Below are 26,463 nucleotides of genomic sequence, written 5' to 3'. Positions count from 1 at the left end.
AATACTATCAGAAGATAGCTCTTCTTGCCCAGGTACCTAGCCTTCATCAGGAGCCAACTCCTATCAGAGGAGAGCCCCCTGGATCAATTCTCAAGTCCATGTTAATAAACGTTTATACCTGGAGGGAGTACTGTGGTACAAACATTTGTCCTTGATTCCTCTTCTACTCTTTATAAAAATGCCTCCTGTAATTTCAGACAAACTATTTTCCAGGAGCTATATGATTTGGGTGGTGGAATCCTATGGGCCCACAATGGGAGTTCACGGAATTTAGAACTACTTCATCTGGAGAAGTGGACACATGTCTGTATCCTATAAGGATAAGCAGAGCCCCCACATGTGTCTGGGGCCCAAGTCCCTTACCTAGGCATTGGCATTGAACCATCATGACCTGTATAAACCATTATGGTTTCTTGGGAATTCTGTGTAATATCCCAGCATTCTGCATTGTTTGTGCTACTTTGCATATTTTCTCATTAGGTAAAAGCATATGCCGGGGATTTCTGAGAGTTTGAAAGGAGAGCTGCTGATGTTCAGCTGCTCATAAGACAGTCTATCTGGATTCTCTCTCAGGGTGGGGGGATATCCACCCAACACTAGGGGAAGGGCTGAAGGCGGGGGGTAAGATATAGGGATTTTCCAAAGAGCTATTGCCCCAGTAAGAGATGGAGGAAACTGCTTGGTTTGGGGGCATCAAATTTATTTGTCCCAGTACCATGTAGGATCAGTGAAGTAGAGTAGGCCAGGCCACTTTCTACAGAAGGAATCAGTTTGTTTTCTACCCTAGATCTGTCCTGGGCCAAGGGACACATGGGGGCAGCAGGTCTGGGTGCTGGTGCCAGAATGCAGAGTTATGGGCAGTTGCCATTCAGAGAGGAATTATGGCCCTGGCTGGCCGGAAGTGGGGGCTGTTGTAGGAAAGGTTCCAAAGGCAGATATCTGTGTGTTCAGAGAGGCTTTGATTCTCTCTCTGTTTTGCTGCTAGGGATGTCCTAGATTTGGAAAGGAGGGGCAGTTTCAACTTGACCCTCAGTACAGCTTCTGCAGTCTGTAAACATATGCACCATTTGGGCTAACATTTTATGAGCAGGTGTGGGATTCGGACAAGTCTGGCTATGGGAAAGTCTAGAAGACCTATGGGTCATGGAATTTGATAGCATCATCAGTGTGCTAAGAATCCTGGGACTTCCTGTGGTCGGCATAATTACTTTCTTCAGTCCTGGGACCTCTCTGAGCAAAGGAGTAGATGAAAATATCCTGCTCCCTTTGCACCATTTCCAGTTCCATTCTTCAGGCCCATGATCTCATCTGACCCAAGGAGTCCTTGAGGGGTATGGATCCCACTCTTGGAGTCACAAGGAGAAGGGGGAAGGAGGCCGGGATTAAATGGTTAGTTTCCATGTTTACTCTGCCTAGAGAATTTCGGAATCAGGTGGGGCTTTGCAGAAGGGGACATCACTGTAGGAGGAAGGCCCATTACCTCCCACCCTAACTTGGGTTTTGACATTCTTTTGTGATGGGGAGTTTCTCTCTTTAGGGTTACTGGAATTGACTGAACTCCTGAGCTTGCAGTCACAGACAGGAGCAGGCTCTCTGAGTTCTTCTCAGATGGCAGCGGAAATAGCTGTGTGACAGTGACCTGATGCTTTCGGGGTGTCCCCTCATGCTGGTCACCCAACTGTCTTATTCCTCTTTGTTCTTCTGTACACTGAAGTTGGTCTTGCAGCTACACCATTCTCTAGGTGAACCTCCTGCTGCCAGAGGAGAACCTCGCATCTTGAGAACACAATAATACAGAGAGCTTGCCAATCCTGGAGCTCAGGGATCCAGGAACCATTCTCAAAGGCAATCCACACCTTTCAGGACATTTGATTTGTTCTTTTTCTATAATGGGACATGGAAGAACTTTCCAACATCATGTCCGCCTCCCAAACCTAAGTGAATTTCTAGGCAAAATTGGGCCAACATCAGCTAGTTCCATGTTCAGTCTCTGGAGGCAGAGTCGGGGCAGGCAAAGGGGAGCCAGCTTTGGTCCAGGGCTTAGCCAGCCGCTAGGCTGGGCAACCCATCGTCTCCTAGCCCCTGCAGGTCTTAATGTATTTTAACCACTGGAAGGGATTCATGTAAATGAAGCATATAAGAAATGAGGTTGGTGGTGCCTGGATGGCTTAGTCAGTCAAGCACCTGACTCTTGGTTTCAGCTCAGGTCATGATCTCAGGGTCATGAGACTGAGCCCTGCCTTGGTCTCCCCGCTCAGCCAGGAGTCTGCTTGAGATTCACTCCCTCTGCCCCTGCCCCCACTTGCATGAGCTCTTGCATGGGCGTGCTCTCTCTTTCTCATTCTCTAAAATAAATAAATAAATCTTAAAAAAAAAAAAAAAAGAAAGAAAAGAGCTTGGAGAGGCAAGCTAGAACGAAATTTAGGAAAGTCTCACATGCTAGATCATAAATTTGCAGTGTTTTGGTAGGGAGTAAGGAACTACCAAAGATTTCTACTGCACATGAGAGTGACATGATCATGACTTGGCTTCGGAGTGATTCACGGCTTCAGAGTGATTCACTCTCCCATTATTGTTTAAAGGAAAAAGAGATGCTTTTGGATGCAAACAAGAGAAAACCAAATCAAGATGGCTTTGCTGATAGAGATTTATTACCTCATATAACAGGAAGTCCATAGCTATAAAGAGAGATTTGAATCTCTTTTACAAAGCAACGGTGATATTTGAAACCAAGGGATTGGCCAAGAATGTCAAGAGAGGAGACAGACAAAACAGCCAAAAAAGTGACCAATAATAAAAGTTCCAAGAATGCCAAACAGGAAAGCTAGGAGGAAGGAAAAAAATTAAGTCCTTTTTATCCAATTTTTTGCCACCTTTATTTTAACACAACAGTTCACCTCTAACCCCTCAATGATTATTTTTAAATGAAAGTGATTTATTTAAATGAAATGAAAGGGACACTCAGTCTCTCAGGAATATTACATTCTCATTTCAGAAAGCCAATTTATCCAAGCCTAAGGATAACTAAGGGTACTTCCTCCCTAGAGAAGACTTCCAATCCACTTCTAAATAATTTTATTTACTGCTACCAAAAGTAACTAGAATATTCATCCCTAGGGGCCACTTGTCACCTTATGAGAAGCTTCCACATGTATATAGGGAGTACCTACTGAAATTCACAGAGAAACTTAGTAACCCACCAATCAGTGTCCCACTGAAAACAGGAAAGGTGCTGTTTCACAGATATGCTACAGTTGTCTGCAGCCAGGCTGGGCACTCAGCAAGACTTTTGGATATGAATGCCCAAGTCAGGGACACCTCTTCATGTATCTTGGCAGAACATCCTCTAAGACGTGATTGTAATTACCATGAGATTCTATTTTGCGCAGCAGGATAAAGGGATATGGACTTGATACTACAAAATGAAAAGATTATTTGCCCTCTTTCACTTATTTTTTTTTTTTCTTTTAAGCGAGAGAGAGAGGTGGTGGGGTGAGGAGAGTGAGAGGGTGAGAGAGATTCTGAAGCAGGCTCCACACCCAGTGCAGAGCCTGACTTGGAGCTCGATCTCACGACCCTGAGATCATGACCTGAGCTGAAATCAAGAGTCAGACACTTAACCAACTGAGCCACCTAGGCGCCCCATGACCTCCTCTTTCACTTCTGAGCTAGCTCAGATAGGACATCACCTCTATCGTTCTTGTGAGCACTTGAGGTATATGTGCCAATCACCAGACAAGGCAGACATCACTCAGTGCTCTGCCTGTTCCCTCACCAAGAGGCCAAAATGGCCCTATCACAGGAAACGGACACTAATGATTCCAGGGGAAACCAGAGGGGATGATGAACCTCTGTAGACGACGAAGTCGATGTTAGGCAACCAGCTCTTGCCAAATAAAGACTCAACTCCTTGCCCTAGCGCAGATGTGCTTTTGCCACAGAAAATAATGAAAACTATCTAACTTGAATACAACAGTGCTATATTCTGTAAAATCACATCAGAGCTTTTAATTTAGAAAGGCCAATTGTGTAATTTTTAGATTAATCCCTCAGATACTATACATTTCTTGAGCAGATCTGAATGAATGAAAGAATAAGTAAACATGCATAGACATGTATAGATAGTTAATGTTTATTAGTTGACTAGTGACCTGGACAGGCTGAGCAGCAATCTTCAAGACTGTAAAGGAAAGCTGCTAATTAACAGAACCTAAAACACTCCATTCTCTTCTGGAACAATGTGTCCATGGACATTTGCCTCACAGAGTTAGCTGGTGAGAGTTCCAGGATGGCTCTTCCCATCATGTCTTTAAACTGTGCAGTTACAATATGCATACAATTCAGTGCATTCAATAATTAGTTCTCAGCATCTTGTGAACTCAGGACCTATTCCCAGAAAGATTAAGTACAGTTTCCTCTAAAGTTTATGCTAAAATAAGAAATGATTAGGCTCAGAAGGGTTTTACTTAAAAACTCGTGCCTCTACTTATCTAAAATGACAGTGTTAATTAGCCTTCTCATAAATTTCCCCGCCACACTTCACTCTGAGGACCACACCTCAGGTGTTCCCTCAGGGTCTGGCACAGTGCTGGAAACCCATTGAAGTGGGAGCCGCTCTGTCTGGAATTCCTTGAGATACGTAATTCACTTAGAGACACAACGTTCTTGTATGGCAATGTAGTCAAAAGTAGTTTTTGCCCTAACCACATATCCAAGTCAATCTGCTGGGAGTTAAGAAAAAAAAAAAATGGTCTAAGCAGAGCTACAGCAGATGTTCTCTATGGACTGGGTGATGGCCTGTGAAATGTCACCAGTCTATGGAGCCATATATACAGAAGTTGGGAGTAAACATTCAGAAACTATTATAGCAATCTGATGAAGTACTTTTTTATCTATTAAATTTAATATTTTTAAATATTGTGTCATGTTTTTCTGTTTCACTTTTTATTATAGCTCATCCTCTAATAGTTGATTTTTCTTTCTGCTTATAGATCATATGTCCTACTTCTTTGCATACCTGGTGATTTTTTAAATTGGATTGTAGAGAGTATGAATTTCCACTGCCGGGTGCTGGCTTTAGCCATATTCCTTTACACAACAGTCAACTTTGTTCGGAAATGCAGGTACATAACCACAGATCAGTTTGACCTTCTCAAGGTGTGCTTTTGGGCTGCCTCCAAGCAGGACTCACCTTGTTTGTTTCCCTTCCGTGAAAGGAAATCATACACGTAAAGGGACTTTTGTCCAATATGTGAAAACCACTGTTTTATATATTTTGCTGGTTTCCTAATCATTTAAGGTGGAAGGGAAAATCGATGCCTATCACACCATTATGGCTACAAATAGATGTCCTAGGACTTAACATCCTTCATTTTGGTGTCCAGTAATTCACAGATAGTAATTTTACCGTATTTTATAAAAGTATCAATTTATAATGGAAGTGAAGTTAAAAAACAAAGCAAAGCAAAACAAATAACTCGATTTAAAAGTGAGCAAATGAGACATTTCACCAAAGAAGATCCCCAAATGGCGAATGACCAAATGAAAAGATGCTCAAAGTCACTAATCATTAGAAAAAATGCAAATCAAAACCACAATAATATACCCACCTTATACTTACTGGGATGGCTACTATCAAAAACAATACCAACAACAGGCCCCCAGAAAATAACACGTCTTGGCAAGGGAAAAATTGGAACCGCCATCCCTAATGGGAATGTGAAATAGTACAGACTCTATAGAAAACAGTATGGTGGTTCCTCAAACAATGAAAAACAGAATTAGCACATGATCCAACAATTTCACTGGATTGAAAGAACTGAAAGCCACGACCCCAACAGATATTTGTACACCCACATTCAAAGCAGTATTATTCACAATTGCTAAAAGGTAGAAGCAACACAAGTGTCCACTGATGAATGAATGGATTTAAAAATGTGGTATATTCCATACAACGGAATGTTATTCAGCTTTAAAAGGAAGGGAATTCTGGCATAAGCCACAGCTTGAATGAACCTTAAGACATCATGCTAAGTGAAATAAGCTACTCACAAAAGGACAAATACTGTATGATTCCACTTACACGAGGCATTTAGCAATCAAACTGTCAAAAAGTACAAGTGTGGTTGCCAGGGGCCGGGGAAAGAGGAGAATGGAGAATTATTGTTTAACAGGTACAGAGTTTCAGTTCGGGCAAATGAAACATGTCCTAGAGAAGGATGGTGGTGATAGTTGCACAACAGAGTCCTTGAATGTACAGTGAATGTATTTGAAGGTACACTGAATGTACTTCATGACCCTGACCTGTACACTTACAGTGGCAAAAGGCTGAACTTTATATGATGTTAATTTTATCCCCAAAAAAGAATATTTAAAAGCAAAACAAAACAAAAAGCAACTGGATCTTCTCCCAGGTAGCCTGAGAATCACTGATCTATAGAAGCTGAAGGTAGGAAAAGGCCTAAGTGAGGGGGAGTATGATGAGCTTTCTACCCATGATCAAAGATGACAAACAAGCCTTTCCTGCCATGCAGGGACCACCCTGCCAGGGAACCAGGAAGGTCTAACTACGTCAGACCTACAGAACCTACCATGGTGGCTATTTTTCTATCATCTGTTTTCCTACTTAATTAGCAGTGAAATCTTTAACAATGGGCTATGTGGTGGGCTTCATGCACAGTGAGGAAAGTAGGCTCTGGGAGGCTGTATTGTCTTCTGCAGTGAGTCTGGGGACAGACCTCAAGAAGTTGGGGTGGGAGCAGCTGCTCTGAAGACAAACAAAGGCAATTAAGTCTCTGTGTTCTAAAGGGAGGAAGAACAATACTGGCCCAAGACATATTGTTTATCCTAAAAAGAGAGTATTATTAAAAATATGTGTAACATGCTCCCATTCCTACATATTAAGAAAATAAACATATATATATTATATTAGAAAAGCATATATATATATTTAATAGAAAATGTGCTGGAAGGAAATAAACCAAAATGTGAACATTGGTTATATCTGTGTAATCAGATCATGGATTTTTTTTTTTTTTTTTTTTTTACTTTCTCTCTGCAAGTTTTTTTTTCATCATCTGTTGTCTTCACAGTGGGTAGGTAAATAATCGGGGCAAGAAAGCAATTTTTATTTAGAAATTAGAGGACTGAAGGGAGATGCTATGTGGCCCAGATTTGAGGTACCTTTAATTTTCTTTTTAGAGATTTATGTATAAATTAGTCGAGGTTTCACTATTTCTCATTCCACTTTTGTTTTTAACATGAAGATCCAGGCAGCAGTTTATGCATTAAAGTAACAATTCTTACTGTTTTATGTGCTAGAAATGCATTTCTTTCATCTAGGTCAGATAAGATTAGAGGAATTAAGGTCACTGGACTTTGTCATTTAACAAATCCTTAAATCCAACTCTAATCTCATTCATTAATGCCACAAAGGGGTTAATTGCTAACATACAGTGTGTCATACCCATCCAGACACAAATGTTATAATATTAAATGTTATTCATGTATCGCTTTGTATCTTTAGACGAGGGCTGATGTATTGACTACTCTAAGAGTTACAGATTTATTAGTTCTGAAGAGGTTATCCCTGGGGTAACTCATTATCGCTGGCACAAGCACGGAATGTTCTGTGACAGGAGAATGTCTAAGATGAAGCAACCCAATTAATCAAGATGGGGCATGCATGTGGTGGTGCTGCAATATGAACACATGCTGTCAACTCCTGAACTGTCACCATGCAGCCGTGTGGCTGAGGCAATGCCCCAGTTAGCACAGGCAGGCCACTGACGCTGACAGGGGGATTCTACTTGCCGGCTGCCCCATCGGACTCCTGCTCAGCCGCTCGCTGCAGCTCTGACTCAGCTGGAAAGGACTATCATGTTGCTTTACGATTCTCCTGCACCAAACCTTTGGCCACTTTAAAAAGGAGACAAATGAACTGATTTGCGTCTTAATCCGTCTCTCTCTCCCTCACTCCCTCCCTGTCCCCCTCTCTGTCTCTCTCTTTTCCTTTTTCCAATTCTGACAAAGGAGCTAAGGAGGAGTTAAAGTTCCTAAAGGGCAGTCTCGAAAGATCAGCCTCCAAATAAATGTGTTATCTCAACATTCGGAATCCTCTGCGGCCATTAAAAACGATGTCATAAAAAGTTTTTGCAGACACGGGAATGTGTTCGCTTCACGCTGATATTGTGAGAAGAACGACCTACGGATGTAACCCTGTGAACATACGGGATGATTCCAATTTCGTAAACTAAAATGCTTCAGAGAGTCTCCATCATATGTAAAAGATGAGAAGGAGTAAAAGACCCAATGTCAACATTTGAGAGGGAGAGGGATGCTTTGCTGGGTTGTGTTTCTTAGTTTGTTTGATGCCTATATACTTTCCTCCATTTTCCAAATACTGTAAGGGAGAAATGCATCACATTCTAAAATACAAAAAAAGACTCCCAACAAATTTTACTTTTAGGGTTATTCTCTAAACCAGTGATAGAGCAGATTCTACTTCTCGCCACCAATTCAAATGCAACAGCAATTTTCCTGTAAATCTTTATCTTGCCACGCTGGGCTGAAGCTGAAACAGAAATCATTCGAACGTGCCACCTTTTTCTCAAGCTAAAATCTTAAATATACCTTGACCCTCTATATCACAAAATCAAAAAACCCATCCAGAAGGGGGGAAAGACACTGTCCAATCAGTTCTGCTTTTTCTCAAAACTCTACAGGAAGATTTCATAAAGAGGCTGCCTTGGGCCCAGGGGTCATTTCCTCTGGGAATGCTTTCCCCTTTCCTTGCCCTGACACCAGGAAGGAAAAAAAAAAAAAAAAACACGAAAAACAAAAACACAACAGCCAAACAACAATTGGCATTCATACTGTGCTCAGAGCTTTGAAAATACTTCCATACACAGCTAGAAGGATGCAAAGAGAAACTCCTGAATGGTCTGATGCCCTGCTGACAGACACGTCCCCTCAGCCGAGTACATCGTAACGGGGGTCACAGGTGGCAGCACAGGGACTCACAGAGGCACAGCATGAGGGAATGGACTCTTAGATCTGCTGTCATGCCTGCCCCTGCTCTAATCACTTTACATACAGCATGCAGCCCTCGTGGCGATGCCGGGAGGAAGGTAGCATGATCTGTATCGGGGGTCAGCAAACTACAGCCATGGGCCAAATGTGGCCCGTGGCTTGTGACTGTGAATAAAAGTGTATTGGAACACAGCCACACCCATTCGTTTACTGTCTATGGATGCTTTCCTGCTACAACCACGGCACTGAGTAGAAGCTGCAACAGAGGCGTCGTTCCTACAATGCTTAAACTATTATTTGGCCCTTTACAGAACGTATTTGTCAACCCCAATCTACGTGATACCTATGAAGAAGGCTCGATGCCCCTCAGCTACTGACTGGCAGGACCAAGACATAAACATGTATCTACTTTAAGCCCACGTGCTTTTCATTTCTCCAAACCAGAGCTTCAAGAGTAATACCCTAGCTTCCTCTGAAGCATATCACACAAGTGGCACCTTACAAACTGAGAAAGATGACACATGAAAAATGGTGCTATTATTTTAAGACACATTAAGAAACATAGTAACTGTTGGATTCCTTAAGTGAAAGAATACTTCACTGTAAGTTATCTCTTACTTTTCAACTTTTAACTCTACAATAAAAAGTATAAGCCAGAAAATAAATTTTTAAAAAAAGCAGTGGAATTTTACATGCAAAATTGGCATTAGGTTTCATTGTATAGCTTTCACAGGAAGAAAAGACCCTAAAAATACATAATGTGTTCTTTTAGTGTGATATGGTACCATCTGTCTGAACTTGCTAGCTTCTTCCCAGCCTACATAGGAAGGGGTAAGGAAATGCGTGTCTAAAGTCAGTCTAACCTAGTCTTCATTTTTAGCATGGCTTTTGTTTTAAACATCAGTCTCTCTTCCAAAACTCCTTTTGCTAACTTCTCAACCACTCATTTAGCTGGGGCATAGAACTTTGTAGAGACTTTCTGTAGGGGCTTGATGGAAGAAACTACTAACTCTTACCTGCTCACACTGCCTCACCCACTGGTAACACAAAGGTGCGAGGCATGAAAAACAGAGACCAGAGAAGGGTGGGAGGCTGGCTCCATTCCCTCTGGCAGCAGCAAATGTGGGAAAGGGAGCATCTCTCCAAGACCTTGTCTTAGAGTCCAGCAGCTGAATGGAGGGAAAGGATGGAAAAACCTAAAGGACAGTTCTTGGCATGTCCTCACATGTAGTGGGAAGGATCTAGTTCCTCTGGCTTCTTCCTGAGAATCCCCAAGGAGTATGTCATGACTCTGGGAAAAGGCAATCCCTCCAATGTTTATAAGAATGCATAGAGATGCAACCATCTTCTGGAAGAAGCTGGCAGGGGCAGAATGAATACAGAGGGCGTTAAGTGATATCCTTGGCATGGAAAAAGAAAGGAGGGAGATGAAAACAAGGGAGTGGAAGTAAGAAGAGTGAAATAATCTAAAGCCTATAAAATCTTACAGGAGAGTTCACAGAGGAAGCTACTATCATACAAGGAAAATAAGAGCCTCACTTCCCGTTCTAACTATACACTAAGGAAGAGTCAGCAAGAGAATGTAAGTGGAAAGAGGTTCCCTTTGTTATCCTTTTACAAGGCTATACTGAAGTATAACTGACATATATTAATCTTTCCATATTTAAAACATAGCTTGATAGCTCTGACGTATGTTTACACGGATAGAACCAGCACCACAACCAGGATGGTGAACATATCCATCACCAGCAGGAGCTGATTCATACCTGTCTGTAAACCCTCCCTCCCAGTTCTTCACTCCCACCTCCAGGCGACCATCCACCTGGCAGACCATTACTCTACATTTTCTAACTGTTAACATAAAGGGAACATACTATTTTTATCTGGCTTTTTACATGCAGTGTATTTTGAGATTCATCCATATTATATTTTATACTATAGCTTTATTTCTTTTTACTGCTGAAATGTATTCCAGCATACAGATAAACCACAGCTCACTTATCTGTTCACCTACTTATCTGTTCAGTCATTTCCAGTTTTGGCTATGATTGCTCATGTTCAAATCTCTGGAGGACACGCTTTCATTTCTCTTGGGTAAACGCAAGCTGAGCGGACAGAGCAAGTGGCACATGTTTAAATTTCAAAGAAACCATTAAACTTTCCCAAAGCAGTTGTACCATTTTACATTCCCACCATTAGTGAATGAGAATCCAGTTGCTTCACATCTTTACCAATATTGGATATGATTAGTCTTTTTAATTTCAGTCATTCCAATAGGTATGTACTGGTATTGTCTTGTGTTCTCCATTTACATTTCCCTCGTAACAAATGACGCTGAATATCTTTTTCATGTGCTTATGTGCGCTCTGTATACATTCTTTGGTGAAGGGTCTGTTCCGATCTTTTGCCCACTGTTTAGCTAGGTCTTTCATTTTCTTATTATGGATTTTGGTGAGTGCTTTAAGTATGCATTTAAGTCCTTTATCAGATATAGATTTGCACATATTTTCTCCCAGTGTGTGACTTGTTTTTCATTCTTTTAACAGTGTCTTCCAAGAGCATAAGTTTTTCATTTTAATGAAATCCAACTTACCAGTTCCTTCTTTTAAGGACTGTGTTTTGCTGTCACAGCTAACTTATCTCTGACTAACTCAAAGTCGCAAGGGTTTCCACTTGCGTTTTCTTTTAGAAGTTTTATAATTTTAGGTTTTGTGGTTAAGTCTGTGATCCATTTTGAGTTTCTGTTTGTATATGGTGTGAGTTGTGGATTGAATTTATTTATCTCTTTGTATATGAATATCCAATTTTTTAAAGGCTACTCTTTACAGTAAATTGCCATTACACTTTGTCAAAAATCAGCTGTCCATGTGTATGGTGGGTCTATTTCCATACTCTCTGTCCTGTTCCATCGATCTGCATTTGTCAATCTTTATACCAATAATTCAGCACTTTGATTACCATAGCTTTATATTAAGACTTAAAATGTGATTATGTTAGTCTCCCAACTTTGAGCTTTTTGTCAAAGTTGTTTTGTCTATGTTACATCCTTTGCATTTACATGTGAGCTTTTTTAGTACAGCTGACACACAATGTTACAATAGCTTCATATGTAACATAGTGATTTGACAACTTTGTTATGCTATGCCCACCCCAAGTATAGCTACCATCTGTCACTACATAATGCTACCACAATACCATCAACTATATTCTCTGTGCTGTACCTTTCATCCCCCATGACTTATTCTACAACTGGAAGCCTGTATCTCTCACTCTCCTGCACCCGTTTTGCCTATTCCCCCATTTTCCTCCCCTCTGGCAATCATCAGATTGTTCTCTGTATTTATAGGTCTGATTTTGCTTCTCATTTATTTGCTTATTCATTTGTTTTGTTTTTTAGACTCCACATACAAGTGAAATCATATGGTATTTGTCTTTCTCTGACTGACTTACTTCACTAGCATAATACCCTCTAGGTCCACTCGCATCGTCATAAATGGCAAGATCTCATCCTTTTTTATGGCCAAGTAATAGTGCATTGTGTGTGTGTGTGTGTGTGTGTGTGTGTATCCATCCCACATCTTCTTTATCCATTTATCTATCGATAGACACTTGTGCAACTTCCATATTTCCATATCTTGGCTATTGCAAATAATGCTGCCATAAACATAGGGGTGCATATATATATTTTCTTCTCATTAGTGTCTTTGTTTCCTTTGGGTAAATTGCCCAGTAGTGAAATTATTGGGGCATATGGCATCTCTATTTTTAACTTTTTGAGGAACCTCCATACTGCTTTCCATAGTGGCTATACCAATTTACCTTCCCATCAACAGCACACCAGGATTCCCTCTTCTCCACAACCTCAGCAATGCTTGCTATTTCTTGTCTTTTTTACTCTAGCCATTCTGACAAGTGTAAGCCAGTATTCCACTGTGGTTTTGATTTCCCTAATGGATGGTGACATTAAGCCTCTTTTCATGTGTCTATTGGCCATCTGTATGTCTTCCTTAGAAAAATGTTTATTCAGGTCCTCTGACAATTTTTAAATCAGATTATTTGGATTTTTTGTTTTTGTTTTTTCTTTTGGTGCTGTGTTGCATAAATTCTTCATATATTCTGGATATTAACCCCTTATCAGATATATCATTTGTATATATCTTCCCCTATTCAAGTCGCCTTTTCATTTTGTTGATGGTTTCCTTCATAGTGCAAAAGCTTTTTATTTTGGTGTAATCCCAGTAGCTTATTTTTGTTTTTGTTTCCCTCATCTGAGGAGACATCTATAAAAATGTTGCTATGGCCAGTGTCAAAGAAGTCACTGCCTGTGTTCTCTTCCAGTTTTATGGTTTCAGGTCTCACATTTAGGTACTTAATGCACTTTTAATTTATTTTTGTGTATGGTGTATGAAAGTGGTCCAGGTTCATTCTTTTGCATGTGGCTATCCAGTTTTCCCAGCACCATTAATTAGAGACTGTATTTTTCCCATTGTATATTCTTGCCTCCTATGTCATAGATTAATTGACCGTAAAAGGGTGGGTTTATTTCTAGGCTCTTTTTTTTTTGTATATGTGAGTTTTAGAATTAGCTTGCTAACTACTGAGATTTTGATCAGGATTGCATTGCATTTACAGATCAATTTGGGAACAAATGATATCTTAACAATACTGAGTAGTTGACTCATGAATGTGATGTATCTCTCCATCTACTCAAGCATTCTTTAATTTCTCTCAGCGTAGTGTTGCAGTTTTCAGTGTGCAGCTCTTTCTCATCTTTTGTCAGATTTATCCCTAAGTATTTCATTTTCTGATACTATTTATTGAAATGTTTTACTTAAATTTCTGATTCTTCCTTGCTAGTATATAGAAATACAATAGAATGTTTTATATTGATCTTGTATCCTGCCACCTTTTTTTTTTTTTTAAGATTTTATTTATTTATTTATTTGAGAGAGTGAGGGAGTGAGAGAGCAAGAGCAGGGGGAGGAGCAGAGGGAGAGGGAAAAGCAGACTCCTCGCTGAGCAGGGAGCCCAAGGTGGGGTTCAGATCCTGGGACTCCAAGATCATGACCTGAGCCAAAGGCAAACACGTAACCAACTGAGCCACCAGGCACCTCAGATTCCTTTCTAAACTTGTTAACAGTGGGAAAGAACACTGGAATCTCTTGAGTTAAGAGAGAGAGAATGACTCTATGAAGGGGCCACAGTTATTTGGAAGAGTCACAGAAGTGAGATCTGAGAGAGAGAGCAGGGCTGAGGAACCTGGGCTCTATAGTAGGAGAGACCTAGGTTTCCATCCTGGCTCTAGCACTTCCTTGTTGGGTTCACTTAGGTTCTTCAAATCTCTTGCATTTGCTTCTCATTCTTTAAATTGGGACTGCAGCAATGCCTATCACACAGGGGTTTTGTGTGGCTTAAATGATACCATGAAAATATGCAAACTCTTCATAAACATTCCTGGAATATAAAAGTATAGTCTGATGACATTATGACTGAGATGACTTCATTCATTTGACAAATATTTATTGAGCACCCACTATGTGCCTGCACTGTTCCAGGCAGTTAGGATACATTAGTGATGAAAACAGAGGAAAAAAACCTGCCTTCATGGTGCTTCCAGTCTACTTGGGGTGATAGACGGTGAACATAACAAATAAGTAAACGGTTCAGGATGATTAAAAGTGTAAAGTAGTCAAGAGAAAAGAAATAAAACAAGTAAGGTGTTACTAGGGGTTGGGAGTGCTGGAGAGGCTCTGTTATCATAACAAAGGAGATGGTCAGGGCAAGCCTCATTAAGAAGGTAACATCTGAGAAAAGATCCAGTGCGGGAACAAGGCAGTCAGCTGTGTAGGAAGAGCATTTTAGGCAGAGGGAACAGCAGGGCAAGGCCCTAAGATGGTGGCATGTCTGGAGTGTTTAAAGAACAAGGATTTCAGGGGGAGGGGGAGGCCTGTAAGGGATGAGGTTATGAGCCAGGTCATTAGAGGTATGGGGGCCTGAGGAGGATGTGGGTTTTACTCTGAGTGAAATAGGAAGCCAATGGAAAGTGTAGCAGAAAGGAGTAACTTGACCTAATTTATGTCTGAAAGGCTCCTCTGGCTGTGAATCGAGGCTAGAATCACAAAGATGTCAGTCAGAGGCTAGTGTGGTGAAACAGGGGAGATGATGTTCACGCAGGTGCACAGTAGTAACAGGAGGAGTGATCAACAGTATTTTGAAGACAGAAGAAGGAGGTTATTTGGAAGAACTGGATGTAGGGTGAAAGAGAAAGTGAAGAATCAGGATGACATTGAGGTTTTCAGCCTGAGTAATGGGAAGGCTGGACTTGCCATCAGTGAGACAGAACACAGGCTTTAGGGCTGGATCGGGAGTTCAACTTGAGGCATGTTACATTTGAGACGTCTATTAGCCTTGAGTATCCACTTTTGTGATGCTCAAATGAAATAAGTATGTAATCTGTCCAAATTACATAAGAAAGAAACAGATGGGGTAGGTTGTTCAGAGAGAATCTGCCTGCAGGGAATTCACCTTCAGGCCAGAAAACGTGAGGTTACTACTTTAATCTTGTAGTCTATTAACCTGCTTTCTCTGTCTACTGTCACTGGTTACACTTAAAATTACAGGACTCCAAATTTTCTATTTTGCCTGTTACATTTCATCTAAAATGCGTATTCTGACCTTATTTCCAAATATGAAAGATGCAAGAGTGAAGTTTGGCTGTCGTCTGGCTGGTGACAATGGGAATCTTGGACCACTTGACAGCTTACTACCCCCCCTACCCCACTTCAAGCCATCACTACAAATACTGTTCCATAGTTGCCTTACACCTGGACTGAGCCAGGCACAATATAAAAACACTTTTTTTTTTCCTTTTACCCTCTCCCCATACCCTGTTCTTTAAACACTCCCCATGCCTCCGCTTGCCATACCCCCTACATATGCTATGCTGGGTCTATCATGCGGCAGGGTCCCACTGAGCCATCCTGTGAAGAGGCCTACCATGCGCCACGTTCTAGGGATGCATTGCAGGTGCTCTTCAAGGAGGCCCAGCATAGCATATTAGGTGAGGCAAACCCATGCTATCAGCCTCACAAGTTTCTGAAAAGGTGACCAGTTGCCTGGAATTTCCTGACTACTACCGAGGCCTTCCAATCTAGGCAAGGGAAGTAGTGACGGTGATCTTTATGGCGCTTTCCACAGCAGTGCTGGTAACAAATTGCCGCTGAGCCTTGTTCTCTCGGAGGGCACAGATGTTTGTGTTCGTGATTCATATCATCAAGAATCAAGGAGATGCCCTTCTGTCCCTCTATTCTCCTGTCCTTTTCCTATAAACCATTTCTCTGAAGGGTAGATGGAAGGCTCTGGGGAGCTGCCCAGGGGAGCTATAATGCCACCGCTTTATTTCCCCTCCACTGCGCACTTGTTTAAATGTACCAAGTCACCTCAAAAGCCAGTTTCTGACTGACTTGGAGCTTAACAAAAAAACAAAAAAACAAAAAAAAGTTTCTGATGTTGTTCATAAGATACGTGGACTGAAGAAAGTGATAAAAGTCCTAACAAACTTTATCCTGAGATTCAGAAGAATGAGGAAATATAATTCCCAGCTGAAAAGCCAAACGGTTCTTTTCAAATCTAGTTAGGAGTGGAGGAAAACATCGATACTTTGCTTCAGTGCCCTAGTACTTAGAAGAGATATATTGGGCTCTATAATTTAACTGCCAAATTCGACATTCATATCCATCTGGACATTTTTAAAAGGATCCTTGAGCCAGTGAGAATTGGCAGTTGGCTGTATAATCACACCTGCATATGGCACAGGAGGTTTTTAATGGGCAACAGTCAGAGCAAGAAAGTACTGCATGATAAGCATTTGCTGCGAACCCACGCTTAGACATGTTTGCACGTGTGAGTAATTATATTTTAGAGCTCTCTGTTAACAAGACTTTGTTCTTTCCTTCCTACAAATCAAATTAGTTGGGGACGTAGTTCATTTTGAAATTGTTTGGAAAACGTCTTGGTGTTCTAAATTTCCTTTGTACCAAACTTTTGCAAAGTTAAAAGGCAAGCCACAAACCTCCACAAGCAGTGAAAGAAAAATGCATAAAACCAACAACAAATGAGACATGATAAACACTCACTAAATAGGAAGGAGAGTGTAAATAAAGCCGTGTCTCTAAGTGTGTCAACCTCCATGTGGGATCTAGGTTCGACCCACTGTAGATGAAGATGATCTTTAATGATTATATATCTGCAAAACCTGGCTTCACAAAGGTCATATTTGTCTTGGTCCCATCTCCCTTGTAAATGTAAGTCTAACTGCACATATCCCAGCACCACCTGGGGGTGAAGCTGATGTATTCTGGGGGCTACTCTTTGAGATGATTTTCAAAGAAAGATCAAAAGTAATGGGGGAGGAAGCCTCCTTATTTGGAGAGCCCAAGTAGGAAACTGTTACGACCCACCTACTCTGGTCAACACAGCCCAGTTTTGGAAAGGCAGTGAGATAATCTACAAAAAAGCACTTGAGACGGTCTTGTTAAGGATGGCCCATTGACCCTAGCTACTCTGCTTCTGTAGAATAAAAGTCACTGTGTGAAAATCCCGTAAAGAATGGTCATTCATCCCTATGTAGGGGATTCCATCTAAACAGCTTTTGGAGAATGGTTTAATAACTTCCAACCACCAACCTAGAAGGAAACATCTAAGAACACTTGGAAAATTCTAAATTACATTTAAAACGCAGGGTGGCGTTGCCTATAGGCAACTTCTATCTTATATGTGGAGGGACTCTGTGGCTGCTTTGGTCATGCTGGGCATTTCCTCTTCCACATCCTCCCTTTCCCTGCTTTCTATCTTCCCATCTGTCTCCTGGCTGGACCATCAGTTTCTGACACCAAAAGAAATTATAATCCTTTCTGTGCAGAAAATACTCTTGAAAAATCAGAGATGCCTAATATAAAAAAAACAAACTGTGGTCATCACAAATATCATTTGAAAATAAAATTGGTTCTCTTTCTTCGGTAGATATAAAGTAGATCTATGAATTTATAGGGTAAGACTCATGTTTGCTTTTGACTCCTGAAATAAGTGGAAAAAAATAATTTCATATTTCTTATCCAGGCAGTAAAGGAATCACTCTTGCCTTTCCAAATGGGAAGGGCTTTTAAGACTTGGATGGGGCAAGTGTCAGTACACAAGATTTTATATTTATCACAAATATGATCTGAACACTCAAGCTTGGGAGGGATGCATACTGGTGGGAAGGGTGGGGATAACATTTAGAAAGAGAGCTGTTCTTAACGAGGATCATAAGTTTGGATTGCAGAGTAGTTTTCTTATGACTAATTTTTGTTTCTGATGGACAAAAATCCAATTTTTAAATGGAAAGAAAGGGGCTCATATTACAGACACAAAACATAGCTCAATTCAGGCATGATCAATGATGAATTCAGACCTTACACAGATGGATCAGTGAGAATTCACTAGCAGATAATGAAACCACTCAGGTTGTTTTAAGTGGTAAAGGATTTAAAAGGAATTAAATGCCTACAAAATGGGTAGATGCATAGATGATTTGTGGAATAACACTGAAAAAGCTTCTCCACAGGACAACTATTTCCCATCTTCACCAGATGCCTAGGAAATCAGGGAGCTTCTGTTCCCACTGCAGGCCCTCGATCTACTGCACCTCTGCTCAGCTCCACCCCAGTAAAATGGATCCCCTACCTCTTGATGTCCAGGAAACTAGGGATGAACAGTGGGGTCCCTTAACTGCTTCCATAGGAAAACCGTAACTGCATAGTAACATAGAGTCAGACTATTTCACAAATGCCTTTTGAATCATGCCCAGATATGAATTACTTGGTGGAAGTTAGGTTATCTGAAAACATAAAATAGTTGAGAAATAGAATATTTAGTTTCCCAGTCTAGCAAGACCTAAGGCCATGGTGCTCACACTTTGCTGCAGACGAGAACTATGTGCGGGGGGTTTAAGAATCTAAACACCCAGGCTACATCTCATATCAAGTCAGTTTAAATCTCTGGGGCTTCATAAGTTTTTTTTTTTTTTTTACAAAAACACCACAGGTGATTCTAGCACACAGCCCATGTTGAACCAGACACAAGGCATGGCTTCTCAAACTTCCCTGTACATATGAATATCCTGGGGATTTTGTAAAAATGCAGAACCTGCCTCAGTTGGTCTGAGTTGGGGTCCAAGATTTGGCATTTTCACAAGTCCTCTGGTGATGCTAGTGCTTCTGCCCATTATGCTGTGAGAAGCAGAGAGGTACTGCAGCAGCCCTTAAACGTTAGTGCGCGTCGGAATCGCCAGAGAGTTTGTTACAACACACATCGCCAGGAGTTTACGATTCAGTATGTCTGAAACAGGGCCAGAGATTCTGAATTCCCACCAAGTTCTTGGGTGATGATACCGAAGCTGCCGTTCTGGGGACAACAGTGCCACTGATACGACTGAGGGAGGTGATCGCTCTATCTGTAACAGATGGCCACCACGTGGAGTTTCTAATGAATTCAAAGAGTTTATATTCCATTTGGATCCAACTGATCGAGAGGGACTCAGAGGAGAAAGTGAAATGCAATTACTTACACCAAATCCAGTTACCTTTATCTGTCTTCCCTCCATACGTGGAATTATCAGTGAGTTAGCCAGGGAGACCTCACAGGAACATGTAGCTGGACGGCAGATGCAAGGACAAAAAAAGAGAGAATATTCATTTTATAGATCTCAGTAAACACAAGGGGCTGTATATCTCCACATTTTCCTCTTTGGGAAATCAGGGGAAAATATCTAAATGCTAGACGTATGGCAGAGGTAAACAAGCGACAGCTCAGGAGGTTCCCATGGAAGAGGTCTCAGGCGACACCCAGCTTACTGCTAGCTCACTAGACACGTACCATATGGGGGGATTGCGTCTTTACCATGATGCGCTCTGGGGGTTAGATTTTATCTCCGGAGGGAATGCATCGTCAGCCAACAGCTTTTAAAAACAGCCTTATCATAAGCGAAGGCAATAATAGTCTTCAAACAAAGTGTTTGTAACTTACTATATAAGATACAACCTCACTCAAAATCATGGTTTGGCGTCATTACTTATACTCTATTACGATATCTCCTATCTCCCCATTTTCACTCCTAATTCACATTCACAGGGTACTTGTGAACTTGTAAAACGGAGGTTCAATATCTCACTCATGGTTACCTCGTGAGTCAAATGAACCTGAAAATATCATGACCTCCATTTATTGAGGAACGAAGATAGCTAAGCACCTGGACTTAAATGAAATGCAACAACCTCCACTAAAAGAGGAGGTAAGAACTCCATGAGAATTTGACTAGTAGTTTCTGACTTTTTTCTTGAGTTTCAACTCAAAATGAATCACAATATGACCACTTGGCCCCACTGGTTCAAAGCATTTTCTCAGACACTAGTAGGGAATCTGTCAAAACGACTGAAACACATGGTATACTCTTAGGCCTTGGAAATGCAAAGATGCGTATGATAGTGAGCTATTTTTATTCATCTTTACACTTCTGACATTGAACAAGAGGGTTTTGTTTTGTTTTGTTTTTCCCTCACAGCAACCTGATTCTCTGATTCTCCAGACACCAACTGGGTGTCCAACAATTCAATTAAATCCTGACACTAGCTACCCAGAGTTAGCACAGACCCCACATGTTAAGGGCTCAGTCCCAGAACACTGTCCCCCCTACTTCAGGTGCCAGCCACACATCCCAGGACTTCTATATTTCAGGCCAAATGGCTCTAAATTGGGATTTCCCACAACCTCTTTCCTCAGGTTCAGTAATTTGCTACTATGGTTTACAGAACTCAGGAACATACTTTGCTTACATTTACCAGTTTTTTTGTTTTCTTTATAAAGGGTACAACTCAGGAAGAGCCAAATGGAAGAGATTTATAGGGCAAGGCATGGAGGAGGGTACGCAGAGCTTCTACACCCTCTTCAGGTGTGCCATCCTCCAGCACATCCATGTGCTCCTCAACCTGGAAACTCATCATTGGAAACCCCAAATCTCATCATGTAGGGGTTTTTTATAAGTTTTCCTTACATAGGCACAACTGATTAAATCATGGGCCACTGGTGACTAACTCAATCTACAGCTCCTCAGAACCAATGATGTCCCCATCACCCTTATCACTTAGGAAATTTCAAGCATTTTAGGAGTTCTGTGCCAGAAACTGGCAACAAAGGTCAAATATCTAAAAATGCTATTATAGTTTAGAGACCTTGAAAGTCTTACAACCAAGCTGTGGAGGGAGGACATGGGACAATATAATTAACAATACAACAAAGCGACATCTTTGAGTGTTACAGACTCAAAGTGTTACAGGCATTCAGAAACGAGAGGATTCAGTTATCAAGGGCAAGGATAGCCTGGACCAACCCAAACTCCAAGATGGGTGCAGAGGTTCTTACTCAATGTCAGGAAAGGTACAGACACACAAAAAGAAAACCCCTGAAGCTTAGTTTAGTTTAATTTAGTTTGGTTTGGTTTGGTTTGATCTGAGGAACAGTGGGGCAAAGGTGAGAGGAATGGAAGGCAGGGGGAGAAACTTAAGGAACAGTAGATGATTGACATTGGGAGGTACTGCCTTGCCTTCCCAGACGTAGTGAAGACTCACCTGTAACCCCCTAGAGGAACCCCACCCTACAATTTGGCACCAGTATAGAGATAACACAGAAGTGATAGTGTTGGGGAAGGCAGCAGGAGGAAAAATGGTGCAAGAGCATTTCAGCACACCACACTCTGTGTGAGATGTCAGAGGGCTCAAGAAGTCCTTGGTTCTCTATGAGTTGATGCAGATGTTCTGAGAGAAACCAGGGAATGGCAAAGGTCAGGGAAGGATGGAAGATGCCTCTGTGGGCAGGAAATCCATAACAGCTCCAAGACCTTGAGAGTTGAAAGAACACTTCAAAAAGCCAAAGGGGTGAGTCATACCTCAGCAGGAACCCATCCAATGGGTAGACCAGTCCAGCCACTCCTGCTGCAGAGGCCAGCAAAAATCCAAAGGTCACAACAAAAGTTCTGTTAGGTCAGATAATTTCAAGAAGGTCAGAGAGAAGTACAGGAATCTTCTATTATTCAAAGAGAAAATGCAGTTGGGTGTTCGGATATGGTATTCATCCAAATAAAAGTAAAAACTGTAGTCATACTAATGAATGAAATCTCAGAGCGGTAGCATAATAGGAGCCCATCATTTGTGAAGAAGGACTATGGCTGTAAAAGACAGAGAGGCGACCATGGTAAGTTTTCACCTCTTCGTTTTGCTGTAGTAAAGGGAAGCTCAAACACAGGGACAGCATTTGGGGATTTATAAAAGATGTTGCTGAAAGAGATTTCTAATGCTACTCAAAACCTGTTGCCAATTCACTATTCACACATCAGATGCTGAGAGTTGTGTTATTGACACGATGTGGCAAGAAAATTCCGTTAAAAAAATTCTGAATTTTGTCAGTGTATCATCCATTAACAATTATTAAAGAGAGACAGCAGAGCAGCTTCAGATGGAGATGAATGCACACACTGCAAACAAGGAAGAAGAAAGCTTTATGAAGAAGTGAGTCGTCAACAACACTGAATCCAGTGAAGCCTGAAATCTAAGCTAAGGCCTGATAAGGGACAGACGTAAAAGAACCCAAAATAAAAAATGGGGAGTGAGGAAGAACAGAGGAAGAAGATGTTTCTACTCCTAGGAGAAATTTTGCAATAAAAAAAGAAAGATGGTGTATTTCAAAAGGTTTAAAGAAGAGTTTTTGAATCATCCATCATTTACTATCTTTTATTGTAGATTCCTACTAAGTTAGGAAAACCTGCTCCCTATTTATAAACAAAGAGAAAAGGAAGAATTGTAGGAGAAACAATGAAGGATCCAAGAGAAAGAAGGGTATGCCCAGAGCAGTAGAGCCCTGGGAGAGAAGGAAGGGCTCATGATGCAGGGAGGGATGCAGGGGCTCTCCTCTAAAAGAGCAGAAGAGGGGGACAGCACGACGAAGTCCAGACCATGAACTGTGGACAGTATAAGGAGGCAGTCATTGCTCACAGCATGCTTTCTCAACCTCAGCACTGCGGGCATGCTGAGCTAGATGATTCTTTGTTGTGGGCAGCTGGCCTGTGCCGGGTGTTCAGCAGCATCCCGGGCCCTACCTGTTGGATGCCAGTAGCAGGTGCAGCAATCAAAACGCCTCCAGACATTACCAAGAGTCTTCTGAGGAAGACGGACAAAATCACCCTTGGTGGACAACCACTGGGTTAGAGAGACTGGGTGGGAGCACCAAGGTGAGGAAGTTGCTTGCGTGTCCCAGAGGCCTCAAACCTCCAAGAGGTGAGTCCACACAGGAGAAAGGGGAATGTGTGCATGCAGGACACTGGTATAAACGCTGGGGCCTGGGTTACAGAGTTGGAGAAAGGGTTAAGTCCCATTAGAAAGCCCTCGCTCCCTCTTCAGCTGTCTCAAAGCAGCAAGGTCACATGGGCTGATTAGAACAATTCACTGCCTTTCTGGAGGGGCAGCCATAAATCTCGAAAAATCCCGATCACTGTTACCTATGCTGTGGTAGATGAGCTTTAGAGGGGACACATCCCTGCTCTTGTAAAATCATGTATTCTATTGTTAGGTTCAAAAGCACTGGGTGTTATATGCAACTAATGAATCATCGAACTTCACATCAAAAACCAGGGATGTACTGTATGGTGACTAACATAATATAATAATATTATTATGAAAAAAAAAGCCTTGTGGGAAGTTTACAGTAAATTACTGCAGCTGCTGACTTTTCAAACTGCACATGAAAGGGCTACAGGGGGCATACCCTGTCACACAGTGGGTCCACACAGCCTCTTCAAAACTCCAGGGCCACCCTGTCACATGCCATGGGATGGGGAGTGTGGTCGCCAAGCACAGGGGGCAAGTGTGCTCAGTCTCCATGTTCTCAAGGAAGTTCTGTGGGATAGAGTTGGGAAGACTTAAACTGCAGATTCCAGAAACCCTGGCTTCTAAATTACACTGGTAAGAATAATAAGTTTGCCATTTGCAGATGTAAGCTCAGGGAAGCAGACCGCTTTGTGGCAAGGAGCTGTCTCCCTCAACTCCCTCCTTATCTCTAGACCCTGCTGCCACAACATGATTGGTAGCAGTTAGTAATGAGCACAATTTTTCTTCACATAGTAGGCACCTTCAGGAGCAAAGCTATAGATACCTTTCCCCGCCTCAGTGACACATAGAATAGGATGAGGAATCTTTCCCTGGCCGTGGACACAGTCATCCATGCTGCTGTCTAGTTAGAAATATGCTTATACATTGCTCATCAAGCCAATGGCACAAGATGGGGAACATGTCCTGTGAAAGTGGAGGACAAGAGCAGATTACCCCTCTCTTGGTGATTCTGGTCAAGGAAAGTCTGCTCTCTACCTTTATGGAGAAAAATATCTCCAAGAAATGAAACAGAGCTCCAGGAAAAAACTGCCTCTTCCTTTTACCAAGCTTATCTGAGCTACCGCTCAGAAAGAAAATTTGTATTTCTAGAACCCTCATCTCATTATCCCCCTCACAACATGAAAATAACCTCTTCTGATGATGTGAGGATGAGTGGTAGAGGGGAAGTAACACTGGATGAACTCATTCACTCATTCATTCATTTGACCTATACCCACTGAGCACCTGCCAGTGTTTCGAGCTCTGTGGGTAAATAATGAATGTTCCTGCCATCCTGGATGGTGACAGGGAGGTGTGGTGCTGACCATCACTCTACTTTGAAAAGGTGTTAGTCTTTAGGCTTCTCTCATCTATAAAACTAAGGGCAAGGACTTCCCATCTTCAAGCCTAGTCTATCTTAAATCCCACAAATGGTAAGTCAGCCTATAGCAGTGCCAAACATTTGGCCTATGCTATGAGCTGAATTGTATCCCACCCTTGTATCCCACCCACAACTCCCTACCCCCCATCCTTCCACCTCCCCACTGCCCCATCCCCCACTACAGCACCCAAACATTTGTACTTTAGTCCCAATTTTTAGTACATAAGAATGTGACCATATTTGGAAACTGCAATTACAGAAGTGATTAAGTTAAAGTGAAGTTGTTACGGTGGACCCTAGTCCAACGTGACTGGTGTGTTTATAAAAAGAAGAGTTTGGGACACAGACAAATACAGAGAGAAGACCATGTGAAGACTGGAGAAGACAGCCATCTCTAAGCCAGGGAGAGGGGCCTCAGAAGGAACAAATCCTGCCTTTACCTTGATCTCTCATACTTCTAACCTCCACCACTGTGGGAAAATACATTTCTATTGTTTAAGCCACTGGGTCTGTGGTATTTTGTTATGACCGCCCCAGCAAACTAACACAGTCTATATTAAGATCACTCAGAAACACTTAAAGATACACAGGCCTGGACCTGACCCCTCAAAGTGAATGAGATTATCCAGGTATTAGGGCCCTGGCTAGATAAAAAAATTGAAAGTGGCCTAGTGATACATGTGATGTCACCAAAGTCAGAGATCCGCTGGTCTACAGAATTAGAAGGTGGTCTACAGATTAGGGTGAAGCATCAGTCTGCTCACCCTACTGATATCCTTCATCTTTTCAGATGCATTATTTATTTTCATGGGGACATTTACTGAATCATCACCTCCTATCAGCTGTGTATGAAACCAAAAGATGAAGAGGCCAGCCTTCCAGTGATGTCGCCTGTCACAGGTCTTTCGACCTCTGCGCATCTCAGTAGGCTTCATTCTAAACAAGGCAGAAAAACAGTACACTGCCTGCTTCATGGGGATATTTTGAAATTTAATTACTAAATGCTTGTTAGAGCTCTCCAGGAAGGCTTTTGATGAAACAAATTCTCTGACTACAAAGTACTGTTTAATATGGAGGTACAGCCCAGAAGCACTGCAGTCTCCAACAAGGCCTACCTTCTTTTTTATGCAAATTAAGCACCACTTCAATCCACCTGGCAAATTACTGCACTCTCAGCAAGGTTTAGTCAGGGGCTCTGTGGGTATCCTTGCTACCTCCTCCCAATTCCTCTCTACTTTTCACCTCAGTTGTTTCAGTGTGTTCCTGTCAGAGAATCCCACAGGTATAATCTCACATTAATGACCTTCTTTTTTTTTTTAATTTTTTTAATAATTTTTTATTATGTTATGTTAGTCACCATACAGTACATCCTTAATTATTTGCATATAATGACCTTCTTGACACCTGTGTGTTGCTATTCTGGTGGGGTAACACTGTGTTGTCTTAAACGTTAGTGTGATTGAACTAACTGACTTTATCATTGTTGTACCCACCGTCATCTTCTTGGCATAGAGCCGTGAGGGAATGAACCTGGAAGTTTCCCTGTGTGGAGGTGAAAGGTGGTAGAGAAAGTTATCTAGAAGTTACAATTACCTGAAA

At 41.7% G+C, this 26,463-nt stretch overlaps 1 long non-coding RNA gene across 1 annotated transcript in view; it reads right to left on the bottom strand.

Moving 5' to 3' along the window:
- The window catches only part of LOC123001044 (uncharacterized), a 420,245-nt gene that overhangs the window by 75,876 nt on the left and 317,906 nt on the right, over positions 1-26,463 (bottom strand). Inside the window, exon 5 of the long non-coding RNA XR_006409555.3 lies at positions 19,652-19,722. This is a non-coding gene — a long non-coding RNA (uncharacterized LOC123001044). The remainder of the gene's footprint in view (positions 1-19,651; positions 19,723-26,463) is intronic.

The sequence above is a fragment of the Ursus arctos genome, unplaced genomic scaffold, assembly GCF_023065955.2.
Source record: "Ursus arctos isolate Adak ecotype North America unplaced genomic scaffold, UrsArc2.0 scaffold_5, whole genome shotgun sequence".
NCBI lineage: Eukaryota > Metazoa > Chordata > Mammalia > Carnivora > Ursidae > Ursus > Ursus arctos.
The sequence above is the reverse complement of the archived record's forward strand: the minus strand, read 5'-3'. Positions and strand labels throughout refer to the sequence as shown.